Source organism: Panthera leo, chromosome B1 (genome assembly GCF_018350215.1).
Source record: "Panthera leo isolate Ple1 chromosome B1, P.leo_Ple1_pat1.1, whole genome shotgun sequence".
Taxonomy (NCBI): domain Eukaryota; kingdom Metazoa; phylum Chordata; class Mammalia; order Carnivora; family Felidae; genus Panthera; species Panthera leo.
Genome location: NC_056682.1, coordinates 103441936 through 103457203, shown reverse-complemented (window position 1 = coordinate 103457203; position 15268 = coordinate 103441936). Strand labels below are relative to the sequence as shown.

At 37.2% G+C, this 15268-nt stretch overlaps 1 long non-coding RNA gene across 1 annotated transcript in view; it reads right to left on the bottom strand.

Moving 5' to 3' along the window:
- Positions 1 to 266: 266 nt before the first annotated feature.
- LOC122217018 overlaps positions 267 to 15268 on the bottom strand; it is a 101579-nt gene continuing 86577 nt past the window's right edge. Inside the window, exon 4 of the long non-coding RNA XR_006201256.1 lies at positions 267 to 337. This is a non-coding gene — a long non-coding RNA (uncharacterized LOC122217018). The remainder of the gene's footprint in view (positions 338 to 15268) is intronic.

Sequence of the window (15268 nt, the reverse complement as noted above, 5' to 3'; positions counted from 1 at the left end):
TGATTCACAGCTCATTTTAAAACTTAACACATTGATATGGTACAAGGACTACCATGGATTTGCATGGTAATATTATATGAGATGGATTTAAGCAAGCCATTTGGGATAATCCAAGCAAATTACCAACAGCTGATAGAGGATTTCTGCACGTGTAGCTGTGTTTGCTCTGGTCTTCCTGCCTGCTGGTAGCAGCAAAACATCGTATTAACTTTATACTTCTGGTGTCCACCTGGCCCTCCACTCCTAGACCTTGAGTTCCAGTGATGTCACCCTTTGATCTTTCCACTTTTAATGCCCATCTGCTGCGTGACTTTCCCTTCCAGCCCGAAGCCCAAACCTGTGAGAAAGAACAACCCCTCACTGAACATGAAAAAGTGATTATTTCTATTAAATAATGTTTAAAAATAGACATGGTCTAATACTTTCAATAGATTTGGAGTTGATTCATTAAAACTTCAAAAATCTATTTGTTCTTTTGCCTATGGTTGACCCAACAGAAAAATGAAGCTTAATATCCCTCCATTTGTCACTGCCTACATTTTAAAAATAAAAATAAATTGAAAAAGCCACAATTAATCCCCAGTTCTCAATATTTTTTCAACGAGGGGAAAAAGAGATGACTTGTGGATTTGGAATCAGAGCTGTTATGTAAAAATAGAGTTACAAGGAAAACTGAAAACATGTGAATGACCAGATAAAAGAGTAATGAGAAAAAAAATTGTTTAAGAGCCATGGTGCTTTCTGATGGCTCTACTTCTCAATTCAGCCAAAGGGGAAAAGCAGTTTGTGGTGGTAAATATTGCAGAATAGCAGCATGCATGTGTAGCTACACACATCTGGCATGCAGGTGTCCAAGTGGAATTTGCCATCACTCCAAGAAACAGTCAGATGTTGTCTTTTTAAATGGAGAATGGTGTGAGGACTAGTGGAATTCGGTGTTAGATGTCAAGCGTACAACATATTCATTTAGCGCAGGATTGCGGTCGGAGTTGCTGTTTGACATCCTTTTGCGTTAATTTTACTCAATAAAAATGTTTCATGGATATGAGACAAAAACCAGTTCTAGCTCTCCCTTCAGAATCACATCTTTGGAGGAAACAAATGAAAACAAAAGGCTGTTTCTAGTTTACATTGCTGAAAACCTTATTTAACTTTAGTTACAGAGGGATCAACTGCTTTTTTGGTTTGAAAGAAATAAAAAGATTATTGGGGCACCTACGTGGCTCAGTCAGTTAAATATCTAACTCTTGATTTGGGCTCAGATTGTGATCTCATGGTTTGTGATGTCAAGCCTCACATAGGGCTCTGCACTGACAGGGGAGCCTGCTTGGGATTCTCCCTCTCCCTCTCTCTCTCTCCCCTGCTTGCTCTCTCTCTCAAAATAAATAAATAAACTTTCAAAGAAGATTATCAGAAAAAGTATTGATCACAGAGTTATTTTTAAAGCAGACTCCCAAGGACTAATTTATTTTTGCTATCCTCCCTCCTCTCAAGTTTCATGGCACCTACCTTTAATTCCTTTTTCAGAGACATCTACTGTTAAACATGCCTAGTCTTATAAACTTGGATCTCTCCTGGGAGAAAATATAGTAACCAAACAATTACAATGGCAAGGTTGTAATGGCAACCTACAATTAGTCATAGGAAGCTTGGTAGCTGTGTTTTAGCGCTTTGAAAATAGCCCTTTAATTTTTTTTCTCCTCATGCATAGAAGTCAGGGCTCTGCTTACATGATGCTTGTGGGGTCTAGGAGAGAGTCATTTGTTCTTGGTTTTCAAGACAATCAGTAATGGATATAACGATAGCCTCTGATAACTGAGAATTCTATTAAGAGGATGTTTTACAGATTATTGACATCTCTCAGCACAGCATGAATAGAAACTTGAGCAGTTGGATCTGAACTAGCAGAAGCTATTTGCTAAATATGCTCTAAGTTCCCTTGCCTTTCTCAGGCTCTTTTATTCACACCGGGCTGAAGGGACATCTCCATGGGTCTCCCTTGTGTGGTCTTACACTGTGAGGGTGACACAGACCCTATGCTTTCTCTCTGAGGACTGTCAGCCCTTTTAATATTAAACTACCTGTCTGTGGCTCTGCTAAGGACCACATTGGTCACCTTTTTTTGTCCCTATAGACAGAAACTGATTCATAACCACAGTGGTGTGTGTGTGTTTGTGTGTGTGTGTGTGTGTGCGTGTGTGTGCGCTTAAGGGATATTTAGAAATGTGTAAACCCTGATAAAAAGTTTTCTATCCTGTCAGTATTAATTATCCTCATTTCTATTCTGTTTCTTCTTTTTAAAATGACCTTATTGGGTATTTTCCCTAACTTAAAAAAAGTGACATGTGTCCAATATTGAAATTCTGGAAATCACATACACACACACAAAACTCAAATTACTACAATTAAGTTTTAATGTTAATTACTAATTACTAATATTAGATTTAATTAATTACTCTTGCATTTTATTTAAAGAGATATGTAAACACATTTATTCTCGTTCACATTATTCTCGTATGTCAGGTCCACTGTCTCACTCACTCTGCTACTTTGGTTCTAAGTCTGAGGGACTGAGAATCATCCTTCTGCTTCGATCCACATTGGTACCCCCAAAGGTATGAAAGTTTGTGCTTTTATTTGTCTGGACACATTTTGCAATTATAACCAATCCAGGATCATTTCTTTAATTTTTTTTTTCAACGTTTTTTATTTATTTTTGGGACAGAGAGAGACAGAGCATGAACAGGGGAGGGGCAGAGAGAGAGGGAGACACAGAATCGGAAACAGGCTCCAGGCTCCGAGCCATCAGCCCAGAGCCTGACGCGGGCTCGAACTCACGGACCGCGAGATCGTGACCTGGCTGAAGTCGGACGCTTAAACAAACGACTGCGCCACCCAGGCGCCCCCAGGATCATTTCTTAAAGTGATCATCTAGTTACTCTCCTTTATACTACTAAGGTGGTGAATTTCGATAATTAAAATTTAACCCTAAACCAATGTTCAATTTCTAGAATAAGCCCTACTTGGAAATGCTATATTATCTATGTATTGCTGAATTTGATTGACTAATATTTGCTAAGGATTTTTGCATCTGTATTCATGAGTTACATTGGTCTGTAATTCTTTTATTTGTAGTATCTTTATATGATTTAATATGTTAAGGCTTGAATATTGAGTTGAAAAAAATGTATGAAAAACGTACAATTCTCCCCTATTTTCTGAAAGAGTATGCTCAAGATTGGTAGGGTTTCTTTCTCATATGTTTGATAGTATTCACCAGTGAAATCATTTAAATTTGAAGTTTTCTCTGAGAAAAATCTTAAATAAGAAATTTAATTTTTTATAATATATGGGGCTATTCATATTTTCTATTTCTTTCTGTATTGATTTTGTTAATTTGAATCTTTCATATGATTTTTTGCAATTTAGGTATGTTGTAAAATTTATTCATAAAAGTTGTTCAAACTATTTCCTTACTTTTTAATGTCTAAAAAATGTCTTTATTTATTCTTGTTTTTAGTAATATTTTTATCTTGATATTTAGTAATTATATTATTTTTCAAAGAGCAAACTCTTGACATTGATTTTCTTTAATTGTCTATTTTCTATTCCATTGATAACTTCTTTCAATGCTCTTACTTTCTTTTTTCTACTTAACTTGGGTTTAATTTGCTAGAGTTTTATTTTGGTGTTTTATTTGTTTTTACTTCTTAAGATGGAAATATATACAATAGATTGCTCTTCTTTTTAACATAGCCATTCAGAATCATAACTTTTTAAAAACACTCTTTAGCTGTATCTCCTATTTTTCCAAATGCTTTTATTATCCTTTAGTTATCATTACTTCAAAATATGTTCCAGTTACTCATGTGATTTCTTTTTTGCCTTAATGGGTTCTTCTGAAGTGTGTTGCTTAATTTAAGCATATTTTGAGATTTTATAGATAATTTCTTTTTTTAATTTCTAATTAATTATATTGTAGGAAAAGTCATATTCTGTATGTCTCCCATTCTTTGGAATGTACTAAGACATGTTTATAATCTAGAATGCTCTAGCTTGGTGAATGTTCATGTTTATTTGGAAATGCTACCATAAATACCTATGTATAGTCTATAAGTATCAATTAGCTAAAATTCATTGATAGTGTTTTTCAAATCTTCTGTCTACATGATATTATCTTTGTTGTATTCTATGCTTTAGAAGGAAATCACACCCATGGTCAAAGAGAAGGTATCACACAGGGTGCAAGAACCAGGAGGCAGGAATCAAAAGACTACTTTTGGAGTCTGTCTACCATAATCTAAATCTAAATATTTTTTTTGTAAATATAATATGCTTGGTTTTTGTGTTTTTTTATCAAGCCTGGAAATCTCTATCTTTTATTTAAAGTATTTGGTCCAAGGGCTCCTGGGTGGCTCAGTTGGTTAAGCGGCCGACTTCGGCTCAGGTCATGATCTCGCGGTCCATGAGTTCGAGCCCCGCGTTGGGCTCTGTGCTGACAGCTCAGAGCCTGGAACCTGTTTCAGATTCTGTGTCTCCCTCTCTCTGACCGTTAATGCTCTGTCTCTCTCTGTCTCAAAAATAAATAAACGTTAAAAAAAATTAAAAAAAAAAGAAAAAAAAATAAAGTATTTGGTCCATTTACACTAATGTAATATTGTTATTGTTGTACCTACCTTTTATTTTAAAATTCTGTTTGTTTTTTCCTTCCTTGTATTTCCTTTCCTTGAATCATTTAGGTGACTCACATAATTTTTTCGTATTTAGTTTTATGTGTCACACTGACCTTTAGATAGATCTCTTTATGTTATTTTTGTGTTGTTCTATGATTATAATATATATATATATATATATATATATATATATATATACACTTAGGATTTTAGGAAAAGCGAACACTGTAAGGTTCATTTTATTTTTTTTATTTTTTTTTTCAATATATGGAATTTATTGTCAAATTGGTTTCCATACAACACACAGTGCTCATCCCAAAAGGTGCCCTCCTCAGTACCCATCACCCACCCTCCCCTCCCTCCCACCCCCCATCAACCCTCAGTTTGTTCTCAGTTTTTAACAGTCTCATATGCTTTGGCTCTCTCCCACTCTAACCTCTTTTTTTTTTTTTTCTTCCTTCCCCTCCCCCATGGGTTTCTGTTAAGTTTCTCAGGATCCACATAAGAGTGAAACCATATGGTATCTGTCTTTCTCTGTATGGCTTATTTCACTTAGCATCACACTCTCCAGTTCCATCCACGTTGCTACAAAAGGCCATATTTCATTCTTTCTCATTGCCACGTAGTATTCCATTGTGTATATAAACCACAATTTCTTTATCCATTCATCAGTTGATGGACATTTAGGTTCTTTCCATAATTTGGCTATTGTTGAGAGTGCTGCTATAAACATTGGGGTACAAGTGCCCCTATGCATCAGTACTCCTGTATCCCTTGGATAAATTCCTAGCAGTGCTATTGCTGGGTCATAGGGTAGGTCTATTTTTAATTTTCTGAGGAAACTCCACACTGCTTTCCAGAGCGGCTGCACCAATTTGTATTCCCACCAACAGTGCAAGAGGGTTCCCGTTTCTCCATATCCTCTCCAGCATCTATAGTCTCCTGATTGGTTCATTTTGGCCACTCTGACTGGCGTGAGGTGATATCTGAGTGTGGTTTTGATTTGTAGTTCCCTGATAAGGAGCGACGTTGAACATCTTTTCATGTGCCTGTTGGCCATCCACATGTCTTCTTTAGAGAAGTGTCTATTCATGTTTTCTGCCCATTTCTTCACTGGGTTATTTGTTTTTCGGGTGTGGAGTTTGATGAGCTCTTTATAGATTTTGGATACTAGCCCTTTGTCCGATATGTCATTTGCAAATATCTTTTCCCATTCCGTTGGTTGCCTTTTCGTTTTGTTGGTTGTTTCCTTTGCTGTGCAGAAGCTTTTTATCTTCATAAGGTCCCAGTAATTCATTTTTGCTTTTAATTCCCTTGCCTTTGGGGATGTGTCGAGTAAGAGATTGCTACGACTGAGGTCAGAGAGTTCTTTTCCTGCTTTCTCCTCTAGGCTTTTGATGGTTTCCTGTCTCACATTCAGGTCCTTTATCTATTTTGAGTTTATTTTTGTGAATGGTGTGAGAAAGTGGTCTAGTTTCAACCTTCTGCATGTTGCTGTCCAGTTCTCCCAGCACCATTTGTTAAAGAGACTGTCTTTTTTCCATTGGATGTTCTTTCCTGCTTTGTCAAAGATGAGTTGGCCATACGTTTGTGGGTCTAGTTCTGGGGTTTCTATTCTATTCCATTGGTCTATGTGTCTGTTTTTGTGCCAATACCATGCTGTCTTGATGATGACAGCTTTGTAGTAGAGGCTAAAGTCTGGGGTTGTGATGCCTCCTGCTTTGGTCTTCTTCTTCAAAATTACTTTGGCTACTCGGGGCCTTTTGTGGTTCCATATGAATTTTAAGATTGCTTGTTCTAGTTTCGAGAAGAATGCTGGTGCAATTTTGATTGGGATTGCATTGAATGTGTAGATAGCTTTGGGTGGTATTGACATTTTGACAATATTTATTCTTCCAATCCATGAGCAGGGAATGTCTTTCCATTTCTTTATATCTTCTTCAATTTCCTTCATAAGCTTTTTATAGTTTTCAGCATACAGATCTTTTACATCTTTGGTTAGATTTATTCCTAGGTATTTTATGCTTTTTGGTGCAATTGTGAATGGGATCAGTTTCTTTATTTGTCTTTCTGTTGCTTCATTGTTAGTGTATAAGAATGCAACGGATTTCTGTACATTGATTTTGTATCCTGCAACTTTGCTAAATTCATGTATCAGTTCTAGCAGACTTTTGGTGGAGTCTATTGGATTTTCCATGTATAATATCATGTCATCTGCAAAAAGCGAAAGCTTGACTTCATCTTTGCCAATTTTGATGCCTTTGATTTCCTTTTGTTGTCTGATTGCTGACGCTAGAACTTCCAACACTATGTTAAACAACAGCGGTGAGAGTGGGCATCCCTGTCGTGTTCCTGATCTCAGGGAAAAAGCTCTCAGTTTTTCCCATTGAGGATGATGTTAGCTGTGGGCTTTTCATAAATGGCTTTTCTGATCTTTAAGTATGTTCCTTCTATCCCGACTTTCTCAAGGGTTTTTATTAAGAAAGGGTGCTGGATTTTGTCAAAGGCCTTTTCTGCATTTTTTGACAGGATCATATGGTTCTTCTCTTTTCATTTATTAATGTGATGTATCACGTTGATTGATTTGCGAATGTTGAACCAGCCCTGCATCCCAGGAATGAATCCCACTTGATCATGGTGAATAATTCTTTTTATATGCTGTTGAATTCGATTTGCTAGTATCTTATTGAGAATTTTTGCATCCATATTCATCAGGGATATTGGCCTTTGGTCCCCTTTTTACTGGGTCTCTGTCTGGTTTAGGAATCAAAGTGATACTGGCTTCATAGAATGAGTCTGGAAGTTTTCCTTCCTTTTCTATTTCTTGGAATAGCTTGAGAAGGATAGGTATTATCTCTGCTTTAAACGTCTGGTAGAACTTCCCTGGGAAGCCATCTGGTCCTGGACTCTTATTTGTTGGGAGATTTTTGATAACCGATTCAATTTCTTCGCTGGTTATGGGTCTGTTCAAGCTTTCTATTTCCTCCTGATTGAGTTTTGGAAGAGTGTGGGTGTTTAGGAATTTGTCCATTTCTTCCAGGTTGTCCAATTTGTTGGCATATAATTTTTCATAGTATTCCCTGATAATTGTTTGTATCTCTGAGGGATTGGTTGTAATCATTCCATTTTCATTCATGATTTTATCTGTTTGGGTCATCTCCCTTTTCTTTTTGAGAAGCCTGGCTAGAGGTTTGTCAATTTTGTTTATTTTTTCAAAAAACCAACTGTTGGTTTCATTGATCTGCTCTACAGTGTTTTTAGATTCTATATTGTTTATTTCTGCTCTGATCTTTATTATTTCTCTTCTTCTGCTGGGTTTAGGCTGCCTTTGCTGTTCTGCTTCTATTTCCTTTAGGTGTGCTGTTAGATTTTGTATTTGGGATTTTTCTTGTTTCTTGAGATAGGCCTGGATTGCAATGTATTTTCCTCTCAGGACTGCCTTCGCTGCGTCCCAAAGCGTTTGGATTGTTGTATTTTCATTTTCGTTTGTTTCCATATATTTTTTAATTTCTTCTCTAATTGCCTGGTTGACCCACTCATTCTTTAGTAGGGTGTTCTTTAACCTCCATGCTTTTGGAGGTTTTCCAGACTTTTTCCTGTGGTTGATTTCAAGCTTCATAGCATTGTGGTCTGAAAGTATGCATGGTATAATTTCAATTCTTGTAAACTTATGAAGGGCTGCTTTGTGACCCAGTATATGATCTATCTTGGAGACTGTTCCATGTGCACTTGAGAAGAAAGTATATTCTGTTGCTTTGGGATGCAGAGTTCTAAATATATCTGTCAAGTCCATCTGATCCAAAGTGTCAATCAGGGCCCTTGTTTCTTTATTGACCATGTGTCTAGATGATCTATCCATTTCTGTAAGTGGAGTGTTAAAGTCCCCTGCAATGACCACATTCTTATCAATAAGGTTGCTTATGTTTATGAGTAATTGTTTTATATATTTGGGGGCTCCGGTATTCGGCGCATAGACATTTATAATTGTTAGCTCTTCCTGATGGATAGACCCTGTGATTATTATATAAAGCCCTTGTTCATCTCTTGTTACAGCCTTTAATTTAAAGTCTAGTTTGTCTGATATAAGTATGGCTACTCCAGCTTTCTTTTGGCTTCCAGGAGCATGATAAATAGTTCTCCATCCCCTCACTCTCAATCTAAAGGTGTCCTCCGGTCTAAAATGAGTCTCTTGTAGACAGCAAATAGATGGGTCTTGTTTTTTTATCCATTCTGATACCCTATGTCTTTTGGTTGGCGCATTTAATCCATTTACATTCAGTGTTATTATAGAAAGATACGGGTTTAGAGTCATTGTGATGTCTGTATGTTTTATGCTTGTAGTGATGTCTCTGGTACTTTGTCTCACAGGATCCCCCTTAGGATCTCTTGTAGGGCTGGTTTAGTGGTGACAAATTCCTTCAGTTTTTGTTTGTTTGGGAAGACCTTTATCTCTCCTTCTATTCTAAATGACAGACTTGCTGGATAAAGGATTCTCGGCTGCATATTTTTTCTGTTTAGCACACTGAAGATATCGTGCCAAGCCTTTCTGGCCTGCCAAGTTTCAAAGGAGAGATCAGTCACGAGTCTTATAGGTCTCCCTTTATATGTGAGGGCACGTTTATCCCTTGCTGCTTTCAGAATTTTCTCTTTATCCTCGTATTTTGCCAGTTTCACTATGATATGTCGTGCAGAAGATCGATTCAAGTTACGTCTGAAGGGAGTTCTCTGTGCCTCTTGGATTTCAATGCTTTTTTCCTTCCCCAGTTCAGGGAAGTTCTCAGCTATGATTTCTTCAAGTACCCCTTCAGCACCTTTCCCTCTCTCTTCCTCCTCTGGGATACCAATTATGCGTATATTATTTCTTTTTAGTGTATCACTTAGTTCTCTAATTTTCCCTTCATACTCCTGGATTTTTTTATTTCTCTTTGTCTCAGCTTCCTCTTTTTCCATAACTTTATCTTCTAGTTCACCTATTCTCTCCTCTGCCTCTTCAATCTGAGCCGTCGTCATTTCCATTTTGTCTTGCATGTCGTTTAATGCATTTTTCAGCTCCTCGTGACTGTTCCTTAGTCCCTTGATCTCTGTAGCAAGAGATTCTCTGCTGTCCTCTATACTGTTTTCAAGCCCAGCGATTAATTTTATGACTATTATTCTAAATTCACTTTCTGTTATATTATTTAAATCCTTTTTGATCAGTTCATTGGCTGTTGTTATTTCCTGGAGATTCTTCTGAGGGGAATTCTTCCGTTTGGTCATTTTGGATAGTCCCTGGCATGGTGAGGACCTGCAGGGCACTTCCCCTGTGCTGTGGTGTACAACTGGAGTTGGTGGGCAGGGCCGCAGTCCAACCTGATGTCTGCCCCCAGCCCACCGCTGGGGCCACAGTCACACTGGTGTGTGCCTTCTCTTCCCCTCTCCTAGGGGCAGGATTCACTGTGAGATGGTGTGGCCCGTCTGGGCTACTTGCACACTGCCAGGCTTGTGGTGCTGGGGATCTGGCGTATTAGCTGGGGTGGGTAGGTAAGGTGCACGGGGGCAGGAGGGGCAGGCTTAGCTTGCTTCTCCTTAGGTGATCCACTTCAGGAGGGGCCCTGTGGCGGCAGGAGGGAGTCAGATCCGCTGCCGGAGGTTTGGCTCTGCAGAAGCACAGAGTTGGGTGTTTGCGCGGAGCTAGCAAGTTCCCTGGCAGGAACTGGTTCCCTTTGGGTATTTGGCTGGGGGATGGGCGAGGGAGATGGTGCTGGCAAGCGCCTTTGTTCCCCACCAAACTGAGCTCTGTCGTCCGGGGGCTCAGCAACTCTCCCTCCCTTTGTCCTCCAGCCTTCCCGCTTTCTGAGCAGAGCTGTTAACTTATGACCTCCCAGACGCTAAGTCGTGCTTGATGTCGGAAGACACTCCGTCCAGCCCCTCCGCTTTTGCCAGATAGACCCGGGGGCTCTGCTTGGCCGGCAGGCTGCCCCTCTGCCCCGGCTCCCTCCAGCCAGTCCGTGGAGCGCGCACCGCCTCGCCGCCCTTCCTACCCTCTTCCGTGGGCCTCAGGTCTGCGCTTGGCTCCGGAGACTCCGTTCTGCTAATCCTCTGGTGGTTTTCTGGGTTATTTAGGCAGGTATAGGTGGAATCTAAGTGATCAGCAGGACGCACGGTGAACCCAGCATCCTCCTACGCCACCATCTTCCTTTCCATAATATACATTTTTAACTCATGACAGACTGCCTTCAAAAATATACTATTTATAGTTAAATAATATATTCTGTATTATATATAATCATATATTATGTATCATATATATATTATGCATTATATATTATACACTTCAAATAATATATTGCTTTTATATTATTTCATAACCATTGTAAGAACTTCATAACAGTTATTTACATTTTCCTTACCTATACTTTGTGCTTTTCTTGTCCTATGTTTTAATTCTATATATCCAAAATATTTCACAAATGCAGTTACTTTGTCACAACCACAGATTTCAAATGGCATATATGAAATGCAGCTTTGCATTCTGTGAGAACTAATGTACCTTGAAGGATTTTTCTCAGATTTCTTGCCCTTCCCTCTTCTTTCTGCAGGCTGCTGTATTACACTTGTGTAATTACACTTGTGTATTACACTTGTGTACTTCAAGGAGCAATGTTTTATTTCCCCTGCCTGTTTCCAATATTCGGAAAACAAATTCTTTTTATTTTTTTAAGACAACATACACGAAACAAAATGTTTTTTTTTTCAATACATGAAATTTATTGTCAGATTGGTTTCCATACAACACCCGTGCTCATCCCAACAGGTGCCCTCCTCAATGCCCATCACCCACTTTCCCCTCCCCCCCCACCCTCCATCAACCCTCCGTTCTCAGTATTTAAGAGTCTCTTATGGTTTGCCTCCTTCCCTCTCTGTAACTCTTTTTCCCCCTTCCCCTCCCCCCTGGTCTTCTGTTGAGTTTCTCAGAATCCACATATGAGTGAAAACATATGGTATCTGTCTTTCTCTGCCTGACTTATTTCACTTAGCATAACACTCTCCACTTCCATTCACGTTGCTACAAATGGCCAGATTTCATTCTTTCTCATTACAAAGTAGTATTCCATTGTATATATAAACCACATCTTCTTTATCCATTCATCAGCTGATGGACATTTAGACTCTTTCCATAATTTGGCTATTGTTGAAAGTCCTGCTATAAACGATGGAAAACAAATTCTATTTGTTTGGCCCCTGGGAGGACATTGGTGGTGGATTCATGACTCCTTTGTAGCTGGAACTTCTAGGGATTTCAGCATCTTAGTCTAACCCATATACATCCATTAGAAGTTCTGCTAGTTTCTCCTTACCCCACCTATGATGGATTTCCCTGATCTTATTGTTGCATGTCTAAAGATAGGAGCAGCTATTGGCCTCTCTTTTCTAGAAAGAGTTGATTACTTTCTGGAAATCAGCTCCATTAGCTTTCTTTGCATCTTCTTTGCTGATATTTTAGCAGAATCTCTTGGGACTTTCTATATCTTAACTGGAAAAGGAAGTCAAAAAACAGACTTTTTAAGAAAAATAAAGATGGGACACTCTTTTTTTCTTGAGCTATATTCATCTTTATTGTAATTTTCCATGGAAAAGACCAAGGAAGCAAAAGCAACATATGTTAATGTTTCAAAAGTATTTTTTGGCCTAAAGATTAAGGATACAGAAAAATGCTCTCTTCTAATTAGTGAAGTCTTTTTTAGAGAATATAAATTTTAGAGTTATTTGCTTCAGTGGAGAGCAGAATAGCTGTACTTGTAAAGAAGATAATTATTAGCAAGTACAACATAGATTTTGAGAGTGTTTTATTGATTCAAAGCACTAAAAATGTGATGTTGGCCATAGATGTTTTTCAGTTAATAAAGTCACAAATTATGCTTAATAAGAATATGTATGCTCTTTACTAAAAGTATTAATAAAGTGTTGAAATCAGATATCAATTTAATAACTACATTGGCTAAGTTGAGAAATATTTATCTGAACATTTGACTTTTAAGTATTCACTTAATAACCAGAGAGAAAATAAGCATTCCCATTTCAAGAAAAGGAAATTAATTATTTCCTTCTGAGCTATGTTCACTTAAGTTGAATGACTTCATTTTTTTATACTTTAAGCCATGATAATTCCCATATGTGTTATTTTTGTAGATGATAAGCCATGGAGATCACTGTAGTTAAAAAATAAAAATCTAGGTGTGCCTGGGTAGCTCAGCCGGTTAAGCATCTGACTTTGGCCCAGGTCATAATCTCATGGTTCATGAGTTTGAGCCCCGCGGTGGGCTCTGTGCTGACAGCTCAGAGCCTGGAGCTTGTTCCAGATTCTGTGTCTCCCTCTCTCTCTGCTCCTCCCCTGCTCACGCTCTGTCTCTCTATCTCAAAAATAAATAAATATTAAAGAAATAAAAAATAAAATAGAAAAATCTATATAATATAGCAAATATTATTCAGACTCATTTTGTAATTATCAAAGACCACTGATGATTTAATGCATAGAGAAACTGAAATCTGAAAACTGTGTAGCCTCACATAAGCTCATTTTGCCTGGTTTTTAAGTTCTATTTTACTGTTGTGGTCATTTAGAATAAAAGCAGATTCTAATTTTATACACTGAAGAGAACCTAATATTTGAAATAAAGCAAAATAAAGTTTGGGGTATCAATTCTTTTTTAGACTATTTTTGGCATCCATTTTTTTTTCTTTTACTTTTGGAGAAAGTTAAAAGAACATTTAATTTCTCATGTAATAGGGTTAAATATATATTCACCACTCCATTTCTAATGACTTCACATTGAACTACAATTATTCTAATATTAGAAATAAGTCAGATACAGGATGTCTGGGTGGCTCAGTCAGTTAAGCATCTACTCTTGATTTTGGCTCAGGTCATGATCTCATGCTTTGTGAATTCAAGCCCCTCATCCAGCTCTGTGGGGATAGCATGGAGTCTGCTTGGGATTCTGTCTCCCTCTGTCTGTCCCTCCCCTTTTGGAACTCTATCTCTCTCTCAACAATACATAAAAATAAACTTAGAAAAAGAGAAATTAATCAGATACAATGTTTAACAAAGGATGCTTGTATTTTTCTATCAATTCAAGGAGAAAAGTAAATGTAAAAATAATTTAGGACAAATCATTATTTTCTCCTGATATCTAGAGTTTCTTTCACACCAAAAAGTGGCTCTCAAAAATGCGTCAAGGAAAGTGTATCCACTACGATCATCATAACAGCATTGCAAAATATGAGATTCAGACCCCTGAGCAAACTCAGTAAATCAGTTCCATTAATTAATTTCATCCTGTTTATGTAAAAATTCACTTAGGAAATCTGACTTTCCCTTCCCTGAGACTGTTTCTTCTCTCAAGTTTGCAATTTGGCCAAGCCTAAGGTAAAGGAAACACTTAAAAGTGTAACGTTATTTTTACTTCTTAAAAATCTCATATGTGAACTTTTTTTAGTTATACTCAGAATGAAACCTGCTAATATTCTGTTTCACTTATAGCCCTTACAGCTTTCTTTTCCTGGCCCACCCTAGACATCATGAGTTTCAAAGACAAATACATGCCCCCTTGCCTTTATTCATGGACACATTCTCTCTTTCAAAACTAGCTTCTCTGATAGGCTTACCAACAAGAAGTTCCACCTGCTATACCTTTAAGTAATTAATCGGAAGTGTTTGCCAGACCTTACAGTTTTTCCCTTTGCTGATAAGCCCATTACCACTTTTAGGAACCACAATAGATAGTAACCTCTTTTTCCCAGATAATTATTTTCCTCTTTAAGGACTATGTTGTCTGATATTAATGTAGCTGCCATAGTTTCTTTGTTTCTTTTAGTTAATATTTACCTATATGATATACATATCATATATATCTAAGATTAGAAATTAATCAGATACAGGGCCCCTGGGTGGCTCAGTTGGTTAAGCATATATATATATATATATATATATATATATACACATATTTCTTTGTATATACACATATTTCTTTGTTATATATATATATATATATATATATATATATATGCTTAACCAACTGAGCCACCCAGGGGCCCTGTATCTGATTATGCCCTGTATATATATATATATATATATATATATATATATATATATACATATTTCTTTGTTCAATCTTTCTCCTTTCAAAATATCTGTGTTTTCATCTTAAAAGGGTATCTTAGAAATGACATACAGCTATATGTTTTTTCCAACATGCAGTTGACCTTTGAACAACACAGATTCAATCTGTGTAGGCCCACTTATAGATTTTTTTAAATAAATACAGTATGATACTGTAATGTAAATGTAAATAACTATAAATGGAGTTTCATACATTTCATATTCATACATTTCATACTACATACTGTAAATGTATTTTCTTTTCCTTTTGATTTGTAATAACATTTTATTTTCTCTCTCTTACTTTATTATAAGAATACAGCATATAATACCAATACCACACAGAATATAGGTAAACTGACTATGTTATCAGTAAGGCTTCCAGTCAACAGTGCAATATTAGTACTTAACAATTTGGGGGAGTCAAAAGTTATACATGGATTTTTGACTGCACAGG